This window comes from Astatotilapia calliptera, chromosome 16, assembly GCF_900246225.1.
Source record: "Astatotilapia calliptera chromosome 16, fAstCal1.2, whole genome shotgun sequence".
Classification (NCBI taxonomy): domain Eukaryota; kingdom Metazoa; phylum Chordata; class Actinopteri; order Cichliformes; family Cichlidae; genus Astatotilapia; species Astatotilapia calliptera.
The window spans coordinates 23,947,932-23,970,029 of NC_039317.1; the positions used below are offsets into that span (position 1 = coordinate 23,947,932).

Here is a 22,098-nt window from a genome sequence, read left to right on the forward strand (position 1 = left end):
AGCTCTAGATCACAAGCCAGCTCATTTTATAATCAGTGTTTTCCAATTCCCTAGTAATGACCAACATCTCAACCACCAACACAACCAAAATGACATCTACTTTTTCCATTATTTTTTTCTAGTGGCTTCATACTTGTTTGCATTCTTTAATGAAGGCTTTCATCGCCTCCTCATGAAACCTGCACAGATTTCACACTTTCTCTGTAAAATAAGTGTGTTTCTGCAATACAGCGAGTTTTCTTGCTAATGTGACCAATGATGCATATTCTAGGCACTGTGTACTGCTGCTACAAATTCCCCATGTTAATGTTAACTATTTATGTTCAGCACAAATGTTGGTGCAAAACTCAAGTTACAGAAGTTATAACCATTCTGTACTCCACCTGATGCATGCATGTTCACAACTTGCGTGTGGCTCCAACACATTTAAGCAGTCAAACATCCTTGTTTTGTATCCACTACCCCGTTTCCATCGTATAAGATACCCAATTACGCTGCATTACACTAAGGTCATAGCGAACCAGTAGCAGGCTAGGCGACGTTCTTGCGCATCTGGCAAAGTTATATACAAAATGCCACAATAATACTCGTTTTCTTCATTACTGGAGGGCTGTTATTACTCTTATCTTGTCTTCACACCTCCTCCTTACTGACGCATCTCTCAGAGCTCTGTCTATGCTGGCCAAGAGGCGCGCTCTCGCTTGCGCGTCCCCTTCCGTCGGCACACGGACGGGTGTCGGCGTGAGCGTCGTTGAGCTGTGAATGGACATTAATGGGGAATGTAATACACTTCTCTCAGTGACTGGTTTCGTCTGTTATTTAATCGCTGCAGCGGAAGAGTGGGTAAGTTTATTTTCTGCAGGTTGTGCATTTATTGAGAGACAGACTGTGTTCAGCTTTTGAATTCATGGACCGAAATTAGGAAGTACTTTCTAGACAGAGACAGATCTCTATGTGCCAAGTGCATATTAAGCTTAATTAATGTGGCATCAATATAGTCTTGGTACCCTAATTGTTTTTTGAAATGTCACTCAGATATTGCAACGTTGTCTTTGTACATGTATAAATCAAAGCAGAGCTCCCACTTTGCCTCCACCTTTGTGCAAAGCACAACTATTTCCACGCTTATAATTCGATAAAGTCTGAACTGGATGTTCAAAAAGACTCAGGAACGATGCACCATCTTTACACTTGTACCTTTCTATTTTTTGATAAAGTTACAGTCCTTCGTTTTCTTTTCTTTTATTCAGTTTACCCTCCTCTCAGATCTAACACAGTGACTTCATAATGAGCGTGCGGTTTTAATTATATAAGAGACAGCAACAAATTAATGTACCTGCTCCTGGTACAGGCTGTTTTTGCATTGACTGAGTATTGTTTGGATCTTCATGGCTTATCAAGAGTGAAAAAGGATGAGGAAAAAAAATCATCTTGTCTTGAAATGTTCTTCTGAAAGCAAAGGCTTTCGAGTTGCTACATGTGTGTTTGTGAATATATAATACAGCCGTATTCTCTGGCTGCTCATAATGTGCTTCACATCAGAAGGACATTTTATAGCAGGCAATCAGGTTTCCAAATACCTGGTGGAATTCAGCTACAAGGCTTTTTTGCTGCAATGAAATAGTTCTTTGACCAGCAGCATCAGCAGGTTCACTGGTGTTCCTGGACCAACCCATGGAAGATCAAACCTACAGCATTACATCAAGTGTGCTCAAGGAGGAGGATGATGTGTGGTAGAGACAGGCAGAGCCTTGTATGTGAAGGGAGTGTGGATGTGTTTGTGTGCGTATTACAGCATATGTGTAGGATTATGTGCTGGTATGATAAAGAGAGAGTGAGAAACAGTGATGGCATCAAAGGAGAGGCTTTGCTTTTTCATATAGTTGTGAGAACCAAGCATGGTCACATATCTGACTGCATGCATGTTCATGCACATCTGCAGATGTGAATGTCAATATCCTAATGGGCCAATTTGGCAACATTTATATCTACTAACAACATTTGAAAAAAAGAGTATTTCTTCCCTGATGTGTGCACATGGCTGAGTCTTTTTATGGAAAATATGGCAAGGTTAGTTTATAGTAAGGTTATACAATGACTTGGCTAATGGTGAAAGTCTGTGTTTTCAGGATATGGAAATATCAATGCTAATCGCAGGGCTTGTCCTGGCTACATGTCAGTTGGACACAGTAAATGTTCATCCACCCCTGACTTCCTGCCTCGTTATAAAGGATATACATCTTGCTCCACTGACATTAATATTGAGATAAGATGTACATATGGATATAACTCCCAGGATACTAGAGTGGTCCATGTGCACGCACAGCAAAGTGCCACACCATCCTTCAGAAGCTTGAGGACAGTATTAAGGACTCTTTCATTTAAATGACATGAAATATTTGAGAAGGTCTCCACGCTGGGCTCTTTTTCTGGTCAAGGTGACACATTTACTTATGGAACTTAATTACAGCTGCGAAGTTATCTTGGAAAGAAAAATAATGGACCTCAGTGATGAGTAGCAGAGTCAGACCAAGGACACGTCGTGGCTCGTGATGGTCTGAGGGCCCCGGAGTAGCAAGTATTTAGTGTAGCTCATGCTAACTGATTCCCATAGATACAATATCACATACCAGAGTGATGCTTTATCCATTTCATGCTTAACAAAAAGATCCAAGTCATTGCAAAATCCATTCTAAAATTTATGTTGCAACATATACTGCAAGACAGAGTAGGATTTTATTTTTTAAATATCAATAAGAGCAGTAGTACAGCAATAGAATCAATTTTGCCTGAGGCTAGTTTTTATTGACAGTTTGTCCTACCTCATCCTTACTTGTGATCATGCTTGATTCTGCAAGAACATATTTACCTCATTAAATTATTAAAGCTTCATACATCTTTAGCTGACACATTTGATTTTGGTCAAAGGTCAAATTTACAGATAGGAAATTTATGAGATCCCATTTTAATAGTCACAGTTTTAATAGCAATGGTACTACACTACTTCTGTGTTTCTTAACGAGGGTTTAGGGACCTTCGGGGAAGGAGGTGGGTGGGGTTGGAGAGACTTACAAAGACTTCAATAAAAAGAGAAACATTAAAAGCAAACAAAACATGGAAAATGAGCAGAATATATATATATAAACATTTAGCAACAGAAAAAGCAAACAAAACACAAAATGACAAGGGTTCAACAATAAAACAGACACCCATGTCACACATTCTGCTAATTCACCCAGAGTGCATCACGGTATTCTGTGTAAGAAATGATAAAAGCATCCCTGCAACTTTATGTAAATGTGAATGTAACATTAATATTTCCCTTACGCTGAAAGGTAGCTGAAAAATATGCCTCTGAGAAGTTCTGAGAGGCAATGTTGGTAAACTTTAGGCTGTAAGCTTGGGCTGCAGGATTATTATTATAATTACTCCATAAGGGATGAGCAGTAAAGAGCAAAGCTCTATGGCAATACTGAATAACCTGTGCGTTGATGCATTGTGCTCTGAATATTTTACAGTTTGAGTTTTTGCAGCCCCTCAAAGGAAACTAGCAAACAGCACTGAGTAGATGAACTAAACCAAAAGGTGTAGCGGATGTGTTTGCTCACTACAAAAATGATATTTACCTTGTGTTCCCCTTCTGTTTATGTCATGCTCCGATAAACTTGTTTTCTTTGCATCACAGTGGATTTCAGTGCTTAGCTGAGAGTTCTTCATCTAACATAAGACTCTTTAAATATTTAAAAGTATGTAATATCTGTAGTTTTGTGATTGGTATGCAGATAAGACCTGCTGTTTCTGTTTACACTTTGAATTATTTGATAGTATCAGCAGTGCAAAAGACAGTATATCAGCAAAATAGAACATCTTATATTGTTTGTCCTGAAGGGGTATTTGTTTGCTGTCTTTACTCTTAAATACACATGTTATCCTTTACCTGTGGCCAGTCTTTTACCTCAAAACATAATTTTATTAGAGAAATGAAGCTTTTAAGATTTCTCTTTCAGCTGATCCAAGTAAATCAGATGAGGGCTGGCACATTTTTCATAAATGTAATGGCTTAAATCGTTTTAAAGAAAGACTTCTGGGACAAGCATTATCTTGTCTTCTTTCCATTTCCCTCTGGCTCTTAACAAAGCCCAGCCACATAGCTGATGTACATCTTTTCACTGACACATGTCACAGAATCAAGAGCCTCAATCAAAACCTGTCTAGACACATCTGACCAATTGCTACCAGACAATGAAAATATATCTTGTTGAATTCTCTGTCTCATAGCTCTGCCTGTCCTAAAAAGATGTGCATTACTGCTTTCCAGCTACCTTAAAAAGTCCAAGGCCTCCCCGAATCAATGTTTAATTAATTGTCACCAGTACATGGCAGATGAAAATTCAAATTAAGGGTTCTTATGCCTACATTAACCGCCAAAAGAAACCGAAATCTTGACAGCTCTTATTGTTTTTTTCATGGATTTTTGAAGGCGATGCTCAAAACCATGACAGCAGAGAACAAACATAGCAATATTGCACACTCTCATTTTTGTGTGTGAGAGAGAGATAGATAAGTGTGCAGAAACAATAAAATAGCCACCTATTTACTTGTTTTATTCTTAAAAATTAATTGAAGCCATTAGACATTAAATGACTTTGCAAGGGTGATGAATGCACACTCTAAAAGAAAAATACAAAATGAAAAGAAAAACAGGGGTTTGTTATTAGCCCTGAAGAGTCCATCATCTGGTCATATCTAACTGAGTGGACTCTGCCCTGGACCTTGAAAGATGGTCTCCCCTATGGCATCTTATATGAAATTGACTCCTAATGGAACAGGGGGGGAGGACCCATAAAGACCCATTAGCGGCACCTAGAGGCTGTAATGTCCATTACACAGAGTGTTTTAAGGAATAAACAACTCATCATACTTATATGCTCATCTTGAAAGCTTATGTAACAATATCACTTGGTTAGGTTTGTTTTCTGAGAGCAATGCAGTAAAGACCACAGGATCTCATATGTCCATCCATGTATTCAATTCTATTCTATGTCTCTTTCTATGCCTGCATATCTTCTGGGGGCTGCATCAAAGAGACAGCCCAAAAAGTCTTTTGGAGACCTGAAAGTCTCACAGAATCCTTGCATTCATCCCAAAGGGAATAGTGTAGCACAGTTCCCCCTTTTTCTGCCAGTTCTTCCCTTTGAAAACTCAAAGCGTCACTAACTTATCCTTCCAAAAGGTGCAGTTATTTTTGTATCATTTATATAAATTATATAACATTCCTGTCAATAATATTATTGATAATGTTAAAAAAACAGATTTATGATGTGGACATGCTATGAAAAAGGTGAAGGCAAGCAAACAGCACTATTTGGTTCATTTTCTTAAACACATTTGATGATACACTATGAAACAGTGATGGTGGTAGACATGTTTTTATTGAAGTGGGGGTGATTGTTTGTTGGAAGTACCATATAATAAAGAAATTCACGCTGCATTTGCATTCTGCTGTTCCCTTTTCATCTGCTCTAATAGGTTTATTAAAAGTGGATCACCATTAGAAACAAAGGGCAAAGTGGCCTGTAGATAACTGCTGATGCCTTTCAAAGCCTAAAATTGCTTAAATTTGACTCTGACAGCTATCTGTGAAAACATTCCCTATCTATAAGCCTCCCGCAGGCTTTACACCTTAGTATACGTTTGCAAAGGTGTTTGTCTATGTAAATACAGATGTTCTTGCATGTAGTCTTCCAACTCAAATACAACATGTAAGCCCACAGCGTTGATGCTTTATGTAGGTAGAATGCTGTACTGTTGAAAAGTTGTCATGTACGGGTAAGGTAATGACAGCAAAATTAAAAGTGAAGAGGAAGAAACTCTGAAAAAATATTACTTTGAATCTGGGTCAGGGACAAGTTTCTGCCCAAGTGGAGGAGTTTAAATACATCAGGATCTTACTCAGTAGTGAGGGGAGAGTGAAGTGGGAGATTGATAGATGGATTGGTGCCGTCTGTAGTGATGTGGATGCTGTAGTAGTCTGTTAAGGTGAAGAGGAGCTGAGTGTTAAGGTTTATGGTCAGTCTATGGTCCCACCTTCATCTATGGCCATGAACTCTAGGTACTGATGGAAAGAATTCGATCACAGATTTGAGTGGCAGAAATGAGTTTCCTCCTAAGAGTGGATGAGCTGTCCCTTATCAATAGGATAAGGAGTTTGGTCATTTGGGAAGCTGGGGGAGGTTTTCTAAGAGAGAATTTAATAATTCTTAGCAGGCTTGCGTCAGTATCCTCTGAGATGGGATGAGGACATGGCCTGGCAGAAGGAGGTTTGGGGTTCTCTGCTTAGACTACTGCCTTTGTGAGCTAGACATGGATGGATGGACGGACGGACAGACGGACGGATGGACGGATGGATGACAGACGGATGGATGGATGGACGGATGGATGGATGGATGGACGGATGGACGGATGGATGGACGGACGGACGGATGGATGGACAGACAGATGGATGGACGGATGGACGGATGGATGACAGACGGATGGATGGATGGACGGATGGATGGATTGACGGATGGATGGATGGATGGATGGATGACAGATGGATGGATGGATGGATGGATGGATGGATGGATGGATGGATGGATGGATGGATGGATGGATGGATGGATGGATGGACGGACAGTACACAGCTACAGCATGTAGACAATGCTGTGCTAAGCTCTGCATAGTACCAACACACAACCATGTTGAGCACTTCACTAACAGGATGAAAAGACACAATGCTTGGCCAAGTATCTTTCTTTGGAAATCGGGAGTTCCGGTACACAGTGAGGGTGTTGTTCTAGTGGGTCAAGTGAGAAAAGAAATCATGGGAAGCGTCAAAGCACCGACAGTGCCACAGGTTTTTTGGATAACACCTAGATATAGTAGGGATGAGTGCGACTAATTAACTCTACATTAAAATGTTGCTGTTTGACACCAGAAATTCAAGTTGCCAACTGGCATGCTTCTGTAGTACTTTTATGTGGCTGCATATAGTCTGTGTAAGAATATAACTAAGAAACCATTGTTTAACTCGAGTGATTAGACTGGGCTCAGTTTTAAATGTTTTCTGTCGTTTTTTCTGTCTTTTAGGCTAGTCGACTAGTCTATTTATTTTCTTGTTTAACTTCAATAAATTAGTCTCCAGGAACATCCCTAGATGGTAGCTGTTGAACCTAAACAGAACTGTCATAACCAGCTTAACAAATACTGAAAGCCTTTATTGCTTTTACTCAAATGTAAAGAGTCAGATTCAGCAGCGTTATCTTTACTTTACCTGTCTCTCAAGGCATCCATTCCATGTGTCTACTCCGCTCTTGTGTTTGTGCCACACTGACACACACAGGGAGGGAGAAGATGCAACACCAACACACAAGCATGTTATTTTGAAAAGCATATAATGCAAACATGTTTAAGGACCCAAAATACAGAGACTTTTATGACTCTTTATAGCTAAGGTCAAATAATTGTGATGATTTCACGGTCCATGAGCTTACAATTTTTACATAGTTAAAATTACACAATAATGTAAAAATCTAGGAAGACAGATAAAAGTCAGAGAGATCCAATAAGAGCCATTACACAATACTGAAATTAAAAAACAGTAGAGAAATTAAAAAAAAATCTAACCCAAGATTAAAAGCTATTCAAAGAATGAATAAAACTAGTGATGAAAGTAAATCAAAAGCTAAAACGTAAACATCCTTCCTAAATACATGTCTGCTCAAACAGGCATTTGGGTAATGTTTGTGTACCAGTTCTGGTTTTATGTATTTATGAACTGTAAACCTTGGAGATGCAGGCAGCGCATTCCACTGTTCAGATCCCACAGCCTCAAAAGCTTGATTACCCAGGGTCCTTAGGCAAACTGTGTGACCACATACACAGGAGCTGATGCAGTATTTGCACATAAGGATGAGAATTTTAAACTGGCAAACCTCTGTATTATCTGTTGCGAGCTCTAAGAAATTGTGTGGCACCTGTTTATTGACAGCATTAAAGAACTTGAGCCTTTATGAACTCTAAGCTTTATAAGGTTTTCCCCTTAAGGAAAAGGTAAATATAATCAAAGTGGTATCATATTGTAAAACTCTCTACAACATGTCTCAAGGCCAGCAAACATAAAGACAATAACTGAGCTCTGCTAGACATTATGAGATAATTAGGAGGTGTGAAGTTTAAAAAATGCATAGCAAACCCCAGATTTTTAAGATAAGAAATAAACCAGTATATACCTTTGCCTGACACGCTAACCAGTTGCAAACTTCATAATCAGGAGTGAAATGCAGAGGTCAGGTAGCATTAACACAGAACAATCACGCGGATAAGAGGATATTAAATGATCATTTAAATTCTCAGAAGAGCAGCTACAGATCTCTCATGAGGAAAAGTATCTTTTTTCCAAAAGCCAGGCTGAATATCATCATAAATATTGTGCCTGTCTGTAGCTGGCTATAGTTCAAGGACACAGCAGGGTCTAAGCAAGGCTACTACTTAAGTAAAATAGGGGTAGGTAAATCCTGACAATGAGGGCTTAATTACTGCTACTCTAGTAGGGCCAACACTGACAAAACTTTTAACAGAGGACAGTATTAGTAGAAGATGACTTCATTTTGCTAATCAATGGCATCAGAGCTTGAAAGCTGATAAGTTGAAATAAGTTCTGAACAGTCAGAGATGAAGCTGATACGTCACACGACGAATACTGCTCCTCATAACCATAACCTTATCAAGAAAAGAGTAAAAAACTTATTATCGCCATGGACAGAGAAGCATTGTAGAGAAGAGTGGGGTGATGAAACAATGTTATTGATAGCATCAAATTCAATCTTTAGATTTCTTTTATGATGCATTCAATAACTGTAAGTGCTCGGGTCAGAAACGCTTCTGTCTAAGACAGCCGACAGCATCCGTCCTCGGAAGAAAAACATTGCAAAGACATTTAGTCCTGGTTTTTAGTGGTTTTAGCCACACTGTCCTGCAGAATTGAACAATCTTCATTAAAAGTTTATTGCTTTGTGAATTGGGGACCCAGACAGGAGTAAAGGGGTACAGCATTTTAGTAGAGCCTTGAATGGTATGTACTGCAAGTTATGCAGCTTAAAGGGATTTTCAGTGCTGTTCATCCAGGCACCAGCAGTCTGAATACAAATTTCTAATTGGCTTTTCCCTAGCGGTTTTCTTCAGTTCAGGTTGAAACATCCTCCACTTAAAAGGTCAAATAATTCCCTCTGCTTGTAGTTCAATTTCAGCTCATTTTCACCACTGGGAACACAAGTTGTGTGTCAGTTCAGGATTTCTTCATTGAGGACAAACCTGTTAAATAAATCACGAAGTTTTGATTTATTAAAAAAGAAAAACAGGAGTGTTTTCTGTGATGTTACCAAAACAATGTGGCTTAAATTAGTATCCAGCTGAGTCACATTGGTGAGATTGTTTTCAAACTAAATTCATCCATCCAATCCCTTAACTGCTCGTTCAGTTTACATGGTTACAGAGCCTCTGGAGCATATCCCAGTTGTTATGTGGCGAGGAGGGGTACACCCTGGACAGATCACTGATGCAAGGGTGTTTGAAATGATTTTGATTGTGATCCGATTGTGCAGCTTTTGTCCTTTACTCTTCCAGTGAGAATTGGCAGTGACCTCATCGATTCGTTCTAGCAACTTCCAGAGCTGTTAACTTTGTATGTGTGGGAGGGTTGTAGATGCAGGAAAGTAAAATAATGTTGCATTATTATTTGTGTGTTTAGGTGTTTGTGAGTTACACTGTAACTGTGAGTATTGTTGCTTGTGAAATGTGCATACTTCAGAGTAAGGATCAAAAAGCACAATGGATTTGTGTGCTGTCGGTGCGTCTCAGGCTCAAAACATGCATACCAAGATTTGCTAAGCTTTTATTTTGATTGCTCTGTACCAATGTACTCGAGCATCCTGATGTCAAAATTGGTCAGAGAATTTATCTCGGCAATTCATTTGTTATGACATGAAAGCTTAAACATAATGTATTGGTAGGACTGTAATGGCAAGACACTTTTTTAAAATACATGATATTTCTGTTTTTGCAACTCTCTACTGCAAATTCTGCAGCCCACAGTGACTGATGTGACAATCTCAAAAAGTTTAATTTACATAAATGTCTGTTAAGTCACTTTTTCCAAATAAGGTAACAAAATTGTAACTGCATCTAAAATTACCATATTTGTCTGTAGGGATGTTTCCATCAAAGGTTTCAGTCCACACACACATTAAAAGGTTTTACCACAGAGGTGTTGTAGATGAGATGGCTCTGCGTGGGTTCTCTCTGGGTATTCTGACTTCCTCCTGCAGTTTAAAGAGAAGCATTTTAGGTAATTGGCTATTCTCATTTGGCTGCATGAATGGTTGTCTGCGTCTCTGTGTTAGCCCTATGACAAATTTGTGACTTGCCCAATGTACCCTTCGTCTTGCCCCATGAAAACTGGAAAAGGGCTCCAGCTCGCCCTGAAAGAAAATGTTTGAACTAGATCTTCAGGTTCTGGTGTATACAAGTTGGTGTAACTCTTCTCTGCATGTCCACTGATGCAAGTGTTTGCTTGGTTGTAATGCCTCTAAAGGGCTGGTCAGAGCAGGGAAATTTGTGGAAATGTACGGATGGAAAAACAAACTGATTTTCAATATGGCATAATCATGTGACATCTGAGGTGCAGAACAGGAGTGTAGTCCTTTTTTCATTTTTGATTGGAAGATCAGAGATAATTAGAAACAAAAAAGAAGCAGTGACACTGAGCCATTAATGTTGAACTGCAGGTCACAGTTATTCAAAACTGATGATACTGAAAACTGATATAAGAAAATGACTTTCTGACCTTATTAAAGCTTCCTTTTTTCCTGACCCCAAACATTTTGTTTTTACTAACAGCAACTATCAAATTAGTCATTTTCACTGAGAACAGAAATCTTTAAATTCAGTTTGCATTGCACTGGATAAAATACTGTAGATGTAAAACTTGTGTTGACTTTTGGCGTTAGTATGAGTTTAAAATAGAAACGTAGCCAACATCTTATGTTTGTTCCTGGTGTCTACTAGAGTATAGCTGTTCAAGAAGTCCTGATTTATCTCATTCTGGGCCTCTGTGCGGCCCCCTCAGTTCACCCACTGTATTAAAGAAGCTATTTTAGCTGCTATGTGTTTAAGGCCACCCTCCCTTCAAGCCAGTGTTCTTCTAACTGGTTGTTTTGTTAGAAAATTGTTTGAATAACAGGTGGGTGTGATCACAGATCAAAATAAAGTAAAATAAAAAGGGCATTTAGATCACTCTGGGGGGTAGGCTTTAGGCTTTACAAGGGACTGACTAATCTCTGTATTTGAATCTTCATCTTTTTTAATATCCGTATCCATCATTACACTGGTGAAAATCATTAAAGGCAAAAGTAATCTAATCTTGTGTCACAAAAGTTTAAGCTGTATCCAGAATTGTTTTTTATATTACGTCTGAGTGTGGCGTGAAGCACAGTGTACTGTAGTACTGGTGTAAACTTCTTATTTCTGTGTAGCTTTGAATGTAGAAGCCCAGAAACAATTACCAGTGATGTGCTCTCTGGTAAATCCAAAGTAGACTTTAATAAGCAGTAAAAGAAGTAATAAAAGACAGGGATATAAAATGTATTCTGATAAGCTTTGTTTTCTGTAACTTCAAAGTTTGCCTACGCATCATGAACTGATTAAATACAGCAGGAAGTGCATGTGTGTCTATAAACCAATTGCTTGCTGCTGTGAGTAGACGTGAGATTCATCACATTCTTTTAAATATTTTAGCATTTAGTTGAAAACAAGACAAATAAAAAGATTCTATTGCACTCTTAGAAATATTGTTACTTAATCTTATTACGTTCCTACATTTGATATGACACCCTTCAGTCTGCAGGAAAGCCTCCTCCCACTAAAGCAGTTTAGAGCACAGTGATAGTCTCGCAATAGAACTTTGTCAGTATTTGGGGGGAAAAGTAAATCTCTGCCCTTGTTAATTCATGAATCAGCTATGATGAGACACATTCTTTGGAAAGCTGGGTTCAGTTTCACTAGCTACACCCAGGCCTGATTACTGCTAGACATGTGGATAACGAAATCACTTAAAAACAAGTTGTTCTGACAAAGTGAAATAGACTAAAAGATCTCAAATAGGAACAATCAACACTCTAAAGAAACAACTGAGAAAACAAGGTTATTGGCTATCAGTCTGAAAAGGGTTACAAAGGGTTTCTAAGGCTTTGGTACACCAGCAAACAACTGTGAGAGCCATTTTCCACAAGTGGAGAAAACTTGAAACAGTGATTAACCTTCCCAAGATTGGCTAGACCAAGATTACTCCAAGAGCAAATCAACAACTTATCAAGGTCACAAAAGAACTACAGAAATTAAGGACTCACTTCTCTAAGTTACGGTCTGTTTATTTCACCAATAAAAAAGAGACTTGGCAAAAACCCATAGGAGAGCTCAAAGGGAAAAGGCACTGTTTAACCAAAAAGAGCAGAAAGGCTTATCTCACACTTGCCAAAAAACATCTTGATTATTCCCAAAACTTTTGTGAAAATATTCCATGGGACAAAACTTTGTGAGTCCCATTACATCTGACATTAAACTAACACATCATTTTATAAAAACAGCATCATACCAATGGTCAAACATGGAGGTAGTGTGATGGTATGGGGAAATTCTGAAATTCCAAAAAGAAAATCCCCCAGTTATGCAGCAAGACAATGATCCAGAGTACACCAGTCCACCAAACAAAATAGAGGTTTTGGAGTGGCCTAGTCAAAAGTGGCATAAATGCCTTTGAGATTCTTTGGCATAACTTAAACAGGCCATTCATGTTTGAAAACCCTGAAGTATGGCTGAATTAAAACAATTCTGCAAAAGGAGAGTGGGCAAAAATTCCTCCACAGAGATATAAAACACTCATTGCCAGCTACTGCAAACGCCTGATTTTACGTTTTTGCTGCCAAGGTGGGAAGAACCAGTTGTTAGGTTTAGGGGGCAAACCCTTTCCCCCCCCCCACATAGGGCGATTTAAGTTTGGATAGATTTAATTAAATCAACATTTAGAAACTGCATTTTGTATTTGCCTGTGTTATCTCTGTATAATATTGAAACTTGTTTGATCATCAGAAACATAAGTGTGTCATGTGTAAAAATATTTTTCAAAAACTGCAAAAAGAAAGAGAGTGATAAGAAAAGGGTCAAATACATTTACACAGAGCCATATATGGAGTATTTTCACAGATTCACTTTGCAGCATGACAAAAATACAGCCAGAGCCACGGAGAACAAGCAGAGGAAGAGTGAGGAGTCCTGTACCAGATGGTGTGACTCCCACAGGGCCCTGATCTCCACATTACCTAGTCAGTATGGCATTAAATTAAAAGAAACTGAGGCAGGATAAATCCACAGAAGAACTGTGTTAATTGTGTTGTCAAGTATTGAGAGAAACTATTGCGATTTTAAAGGCAAAGCGGGGTCACAATAAATATTCATTTGTTGAGGTTTTTACTAATGTATGTAAATAGAAGAGCCATTATACAATACATTTAAATTTCATTGTATATTTTACACAAGTACATATCCACAATTGATTTCCCATATTACAAATTTAACACTGTTTTTTATACAAGTGCCATTTCCAGCAAAAGCAATACTTAAAACTCCAAAAGTAATCAAATTAAAAATGAGCAAAAGTCTCCTCAAATTACACCCAATTTACTTAGTACTCAGCAGAAATTAACCCTAGTAATTCACCACTCAAAACTCTGGAGACGGCAAGAATATGTGATTAAATATTGTAGTTTTTTTCCCTGACTTGCTTGAAAATTTGTTTTGAAAGCTTAACACCTTAGAGTTATATTATTAATCATAGTAATTTTTGAACCCCCTACAGTTATGTCAGCCTTTTGATACTGTATTCAGATTTTAAAGCTGCATACAAAAGAATTCAAAGCTTTTTTTCACCTTGCAGTCTCAAATCACTTGTCTGTTTTCAACAGTGAAGAACATGCAGTTTGAGTCAGCAGGATGGAAGTTTCAGTAATTTCATGTGTTTCTGACAGTATATTACTAATACACACATCAATCTCTCAAGAAATGTGTCTATAATAGTCATGTATAAAGTGTACAAATAATTTTACATTGATTTATCCACTTCTGGTACTTCAGTAATAGATTGTAATAGATCTCTTTAATTAGGAGTTAATTCATGATCTATAGGAAAAACAATAATCTTATTGAAATGATTGGTCAGTTTTCAAACCAATTCTCATGTTGTCAAAAATGTGGTTTCCATATTTTTAGTTGTGCTGTTGTATTAATGTACATTTGAAATTAAAAAGTCAATGCCTTAAATTAAAAAAAAAAATTTAATAATCAGTATGAAACAAGTCAAGACTGCCATTGTTAGAAAAAGGACAACATATCTTTAAATAACTTACTTCCACATGAACACTTTTTTCTCAAAGACTTCCCATCACTTTAGCCATTTGCTTCCAATCTCCCACCCGGTCCATTTAAACTGTGTCGTGTTAGAAGGTAACTCTTGCAGAATTAATGAACACCGGCGGAGGATATTAGCTCCTGCTGGTTTGAGGAACTATGAATGCACTTGGATTCATTTCATTTGGCTGATTATGCAGTATTACAGCTACTTATTAATTATCTAAATATAGTTATAGATTCAGTATGCATATGTGGCAAAGTGTTCACAAATTCATAAGCACTCTTTAAAAGCTCTATGCTGAATTTCTCACCAAATTAGCTGTGCAGTGCAGAAAATGGCATGAGAGATCTTAGAAAAGGCTCACCCCCACCAGGATTAAAAAAAAAAGCCTTACATGGTGTTTTACTCAAGGGTATAGGCAGGAACTGAGGTGGTGAAATTGTAGACTGATTAACTGTGGCTGTAAACTTAAACACAAACAAAATGTGTTTAACCTCTTTAACCATTAGGACTGCGCAACATTGATCGTCCCGACAACGATATATAATGACAAAAAACCCCCACATTTTCTGTAAATTCGGTGAATCTTGGGCAACTTGACTTGCGTGAAGTGTTTTCAGCTGGGCATCTTGTACCTGGAGTTTAGTGTTACATACATTGAAACAGCAAAAATTTTCTTTGTGAGTATTTATTTCATGGCGTGCTGCGGAAAAAAGCCTGTTCTACGGGGGTTAGCACCTGATGGCTCTTTTTAGCTTCTCATCCGTAAACACTCTGCATACTATTTCACGTGATTAAGTTTATTTTGAAAAATCTCAACAGAATCTATTGTGAAAGGTTTATGTGGAAAATAAAGATGCGGACGGCGGAGCCACGCAATGGATTTACTGTCATTGTTGCTAACGACAACGCATAAAAACAGTCGCTTGTCCGTCCGTAGTGTGGTTATATTAAATATAAGAAAAAGAGAGAACTTCAAGAAATTCTACAGTGACCATCAAAACGATGAAAAAATATTGCCGTAAACAGTTTATTTTGCAACACCACAAAACAAACGGTAGCGTAATATGAAATGATAGATGTTTTTATATCGTCATCCGATATATATCGTTATATCAATCAGCCCTATTAACCATGCTGACTAACTTTAAATTTATCTGGCCTTTCATTTAAAATATTTTTTTCAAGGCTTAAATAACTAAAAAAAAAAGTCATTTAAGTCACATAAATTTTAAAATTGTGTACTGCAATAAAATATCATAATAATATGTATTTTTTAAATGTACAAAGAAGCCAAGTAGTACTAAGTCTTCTGCAGTTTGTAAATATAATCAGCACATATCATGTTTAGGATCAAGAGCTGGTGAGACGAAAGTTATCACACAGTTATCAGTTAAACATTAACAATCACAGTGCTGTACTTTCCACTCTAAATGCAATTAAACCAGAAAAAAAAATGTTTAACTGCTTGCATATTCTTTGAGAGTTTTCTAATCTTGCTTTTCTCCACAGCGTGATAAGTGAAATAAGAATAACTTTTTTCCTTTTTTGTCGTAACTACTCACCAGTAATGTTTACTTTTTCAATCAATGCTCTCATCAGCTCAAATAACATTTGGCTCTTCAGCTGTAAATTGATGAGAGATAAGCACTCTTGTTTCCTGGCAGTAGCTGTAGGCAAATCCACTCACTGGCCACTTCATTAGAACCTCACCAGCACTGTGCTGGATGCCTGTTTGTCTTCAGAAATGCATTAATCCTTTGGGGCACATATTCAACAAGGTGCTGGAAACTTTCCTCAAAGATTTTGGTCCATATTGACATCATAGCATCACACGGTTGCTGCAGATTTATTGGCTCCACATCCACGATGCAAATCTGTTCTACCACATCCCAAAGTTGCTCTTTTAGATTTCTGATCTGTTGATGGTGGGCCAAAAAAAACTTTTGAGTTTATTCAAGTTTTGTGAAATTGCACAAGTTTTCCTGCTGAGAGCAGCCATTGGAAGATGGGTATGATGTGGAGAATAAGGCATGCATATCGTCAGTCAGCAACAAAACTGTAGACTGTAGCATTTAACTGATACTCAGCTGGTATGAAGGAAGTGTGGCAAGAAAATGTTCCCCACATTGTTCCACCACCACAAACCTAAACCACTGATTCAAGGAAGGATGGATCCATGCTTGTGTCTTAAATTCTGACTCTAAGATTCAAATTTCACATGATACATTAGAACAGACAACATTTTTTCTGTCTTACATTGTAAATTTTTAGTAAATCTATGTAAATTTTAGCCTCAGGCTTTGTGTTCTCAATAGTAATGCGTGTGTTAGAGATTTTCTACATTATACATTATAACCAAATCTCTATAATACAATATAATCAAGTAAGCCTTATATTTTAACCAAGTATGCCTTATATTTTGTGTGTTCATATATTTTCACATAACCAAGCCTATTGTTGAAGAATCACCTAACCAAGTCTATTGTTAAAGGAAAACTGATGCATTCCTTACCTCAGTGTCTGAGATGTTTGACAGCATGATATAATGATGCATTCTTTTCCTTTAGTGTCTGTGATGTCAGATAAAGCATGATATACTTCTGTATTCTTATCCCAGTGTGTGAAAGATCAGATAAGTTGATTTAATGTTTAACCTCTTCCCTGACAGTTAAAAGAGGAAGTACTATGTAACCCATTTTTGCCTTATAATAAAGCAAGCGAGCCTGTGCTCGGTGTGTTTTGTCTTCTCAGAGACATTCACCCGTGTGGGTGTCTTCTCAGAGACATTCACCCGTGCGCACGTTTTCTAATTACACTCTGAGTCGGTCTGCAGTTGTCTCATTTCTCTTACTTGTGTTTGAACAAATGTCTACCCCTGACAGCGTGCCACCCAGTGTCGTCTGAATTAAATCTGCTTTGAGGGTGGATGTGTTGTATGTTCTGCATATTTTGGTTTTAACAATGAGCTACAGTTGCCTTCCTGTCATCTTGGAGCAGACTGGCCATTCTTCTCCGACCTCTGGTGTCAATAAGGCATTTTGGCCTGCAGCTCACAGGACATTATCTCTTTTTTTGCACCATTCTCTGCGAACTGTAGAGATGGTTGTGTGGAAAAAATCCTAGTGGATTAGCACTTTCTGAAATGCTCAGAGCAGCGCTACTGGCACTAACACCAACAACCATGCCATGTTCAAAATCCCCATTCTTCCTCATTTTGATTCTCAATTTGACCTTCTGCAGGTCGTCTTGAGCATATCTACATACCAAAATGTTGATGCCATATGATTAGTTGATCAATGAGCAGTTGAACAGGCGTACCTAACAAAGCCGCCATTAAGTTTAGATTTCTCTGAAGTAAATACTAGTGTCAGTCTTCAGTTTCTGACATTAAATCTAGGAAAAGAAGTATTATCCCCCACTTGCTCTCCTGTTTACTTCCTGTCATTGTATTAATGAAGTGCTCAATTTAGGTATGTCATACACTGTATTTGCTTTACCTCATAAACTAATAACAGTGACAGACTCACCTAATTGTCTCCTTCAGTAGCGTTCTAATTCGGATAAGGACACCAAAGAGGAGGGTTGGGCAGACAAGGTTGTGTTGCCAGGATGTTCAGTGATGCTGACAGGAAAATGCTGTAAATTGTCATGAGGCCTTGTGTCGCTCCCCCACGCTCAGATGTTTGTGTAGTTGTTTTGTAGTATCTTTGTGAGCGGAAGATACTAGAAACATTTTAAACATTTGTTGTGCACTTTCGTCACCCCCAATAAAACGTGCTACTAGCCATGTGTTCTTCAAAGGGACTGAATCTCCTGAAATGGATTACCTTCATTCACAATAAACTGTAACTGACAGATACAGGTAGAAATGACCCATTCATTTTTAACTAAGTGCAGACAATGTTGGCATTTATTGCTACAAATACTTCTTCAGGTTCCTATGATTAGGTAGCAATCTTGCCCTTTAGGGCAGAGAGTGTATATGGCTTAAGTAGGGGCTAGTCTACAACTAGTTTTGCCTGTTTGGGTTCCTATAAGGAAAGTCTGTAGGTAACAAATTGTGAAATTTGGAGCATGCCTGTGCCCCCCATTGTAGGGCTAGAATGTGCAGTACATTTAACCATCTGTGTGCAGACCGAGTGGCCCCACATGGGCCCCAAGCTGCCATGTTTACTTGATATGGATGCTCAACAAAGTATTTCAGGGTTATTCTAAAATGTATATATAAAAGGAAGTCCATAATATACACTTTAACTTCCAAGCCAACACTTCAGAAGTTGAACCTGATCACATAATATATTTCACATATCACATATATATTCACACATACACTTAGACGTGAGTGTGTGAATTATATTTGCAAGGTCATATGTTCATGAATTGTCCAATGAAGGAGAAGGAGTAGATATATGAGGCACTTTAAGATGGTAATATCACAAATTATTGTACCTATCGGTGTATTTTGTTTGTGTTTCTAAAAAAAAATGTGTGGAGGTGATCTGTAACAGTGAACACCAAATAACCAATACTGCATTACCTGCCAAATGAAATGAAAACAACAGCAACAAATGCACTACAGCAGCTATATTTGCCTCTGGTGAGTGCTGAACCAGTTCCATCAAATTAAGTCCTCAGTGGGCATCTTGCCAGGTAATACATCTATCTCCATGAAGCAGGTAGGGAGAGCTGCCGGTGACATGGTGTGTATCCGCTTGTGTACAGAAACCCACGAGACACGTGGAGGACACAGGTCAGTGAGCGAGAACACTGCTGTAAAATAGAGATGACAGTAATTTAGTGTACTCAAAAAAATAAATAAAATAAAATCAATGAATTAGATCACATTAGTAGCTGGCACAAAATGTCCTTTAGTCTTTGTCACTGTTATCCTGAATGTTACACTTTTTTTACTGGTATTCTTTATCTAAATGAAAAAGTCTCGTCACTTGATTAAAAATAAGGCTAGAGCTGTTTAGTTTAGTTCAATGCCCTAAGCTATACAGGCTGTGCCCAGCAATGCTGTCCAAAGTCTGCCGGAATAGCCCCGTCCCACACCTTAGTAAGTTACTTTATCATTATAATATTGTAGTGGAAAGTATTTTTCTGTCCCAGAATGCAGAATTAATCTTTTAATTGTACTTTTATTCAACTTAGAAACAAATAAACAAACAGCAATAAAAGCAGTAATTAACCTCCTTAAACAGTTTCCTTTGCAGCGTTACTTCTGGCTAACTCTGTCATTTACCTCAACCCCAGAATTAAACAGATACAGAACAAGAAAATAAATAAACAGACAGATACTGCTCTGCCCTCATAGTGATTTATTTAGCATCTTTCCTGAGCTGTCAGTCACACAATCTGGTTTTTCACAACTCTCATCCTTCACAACAACACTTGGCAGCTTGATGTCCAGCCTGGGCCAAACTGTGTTTTAGAGATTGTAATCCACATGGTAAATGCAGCTTCCATGAAGCTGTAAGAAGAAAACAGAGAGAGAGTGAGAAGAGAAGGATTGAATGTCAGGGGAATGACACCTTTTTCACTGATTGCCATCCTTAAAAGTTGATGTTTGTGTGTATACATATAGTATACTGCACTGACTGTTTTGGTTTGTAAATGCTTTTACCGTATGTCTTTAAGTATTACTGAAAGACTCTGGTTAAGATTGGATTATACTGATCTCTATGACATCATCTGTGAAAGTTGGAGAACGATTTTAGCGCGTTTCTGCTTTGTCAGCCTCGAGGTGACAAAGCAATCTACATCCTGAATGTAGTAGACTGCAAGAGTACAATAATCTTGGAGCACAGTTTTATATAATAATTGGGTGCTGTGTAAATCGTCCAATATTAGCAAATGTAAAGATCATTAAAAGTAACTTTGCAGTGTTTGGGTCTCTTATATCTTATCGCAACTTATTCATAATATATAGACTGAAAGTAAATAACGAAAATAATGGAGCAACAGGGCAAACAATGGATTAAAAAGTTACTATGTAATTTTGAAACAATGTGGCTGTGATACAGTAAATTAAGTTCTTTCTGCAGTTTGCTATTTCTACAGTTTGCCAAATTCAAGCAAAGGGACTGGTATTTTTTTTTTTTTTTAACAAAGCAGATCAGACTAGATTCATGCTGGCTCACTGGAGCTTATCTTCAGATGACCTCGGACTGAAAGCCTGTCTTATAGAACATTTCAAGGCAAAAGCAGATGTTTTCTTTGTTGCATATAATAACTGGCTGACACTGTTTTTGCATACGTCAACCATTGTGCATGCACACAGAAATGCCCATACTCTATGTCTAAATATACATTTTTGCAAAGACACTGAAAAAAATAAACTATTTTCAGATGCACAGCTGAAAATATGGCAGTGCTGTAACACAGAGTGCGACAGAAGTGCAGCGGTAATTATCATTTATCTAACTGAGTAATCTGCATATTAAGTACTGTTAGGGTTTCTTGCAAACTCATCCGTGGGTAAATGGGAAGGAGTGTACAATTGCATCATTAAGCAGAGGAAGGAAATTTCATTGCCATTAAAGACTGATATCAAAGGTGTGAAGGAAGTAGAGACCATCTTGTAATGGGATTATACCAGCTGCGATGCAAGTGAGTTTTTAGACCACCATTAAATAAAATATACAGTCATGTGAATAAGAATGTTTCCACAAGACCCTACGCAGTCCTGTGAAAAATTAAGAATACTCTTAATGCTTCCATAGGAATTAAGAAGAGAAGTAGCAGCCAGACTGACAATCAAATGATTAATTAATTAATTAGCAAAGGGGAGTGAGCCAAAATTCTTCCACAATGATTGATTAAAAGACTACTTCACGTTATGGTATGGTATAACCTCTTGACTGCATAGATTCCTGCGAAAATGTTGTTTTTCTCATCACTGTATGTTGATTTACTAGACAAATCTAGTTTGTTGTTTCAAATATTTTTATTGAGAGCAAGTATCATGATTGTAGTTTTTACAAATTGACATAACATAACTTATGCTCCTTTTTTTCTAAACTAACAAGGCAAATAATTAAACAACACCAACAAAAAAAATAAAAAATAAAACTAAAAATAAAAATAAAAATAAAAAAAAAACCCGCAGTCACCCATAAGGGGTCCCAATACCCCGGCTGTCGGCAAAAGGGAAGAGAAACAAGTAAACAAAGTTTTATATTTTCCCAAGGTATATAAGTAAAGGGTGCCAGATTAATTCAAAATCTTTTACATTGTCATTCATACTATATCTTATTTTTTCAAGGTGAAGAGTGTTTATAAGTTCAGTAAGCCACATTTTTAATACAGGAGTCTCATTGCCTTTCCAAAGCTGCAGGATCAATTTCTTTGCAATAATCAAAGCATATGCCATAAACCTTTTTTGAGAGTGTTGTAAATTTTGTGTTTCGTTGGAAATCCCAAAGATGATTACTGTCGGATTTGGTTCAATCTTACTTTTAAAAATATTAGACATATAAGTAAAAATATCATACCAAAAACCCTGAAGCCTTGGACATAGTGCAAAACAATGTAACAGATTTCCATAGTGTATCTTGCATTTTTCACAGAGGGGGGAACACTCTGGATACATT

General features: G+C 37.7%; 1 protein-coding gene across 1 annotated transcript in view; it reads left to right on the forward strand.

Moving 5' to 3' along the window:
• The first annotated feature begins 698 nt into the window (after nucleotides 1-698).
• htr1fa (5-hydroxytryptamine (serotonin) receptor 1Fa) overlaps nucleotides 699-22,098 on the forward strand; it is a 29,439-nt gene continuing 8,039 nt past the window's right edge. Inside the window, exon 1 of the mRNA XM_026145076.1 lies at nucleotides 699-843. The gene's annotated coding sequence lies outside the window, so the exon portion shown is untranslated. The remainder of the gene's footprint in view (nucleotides 844-22,098) is intronic.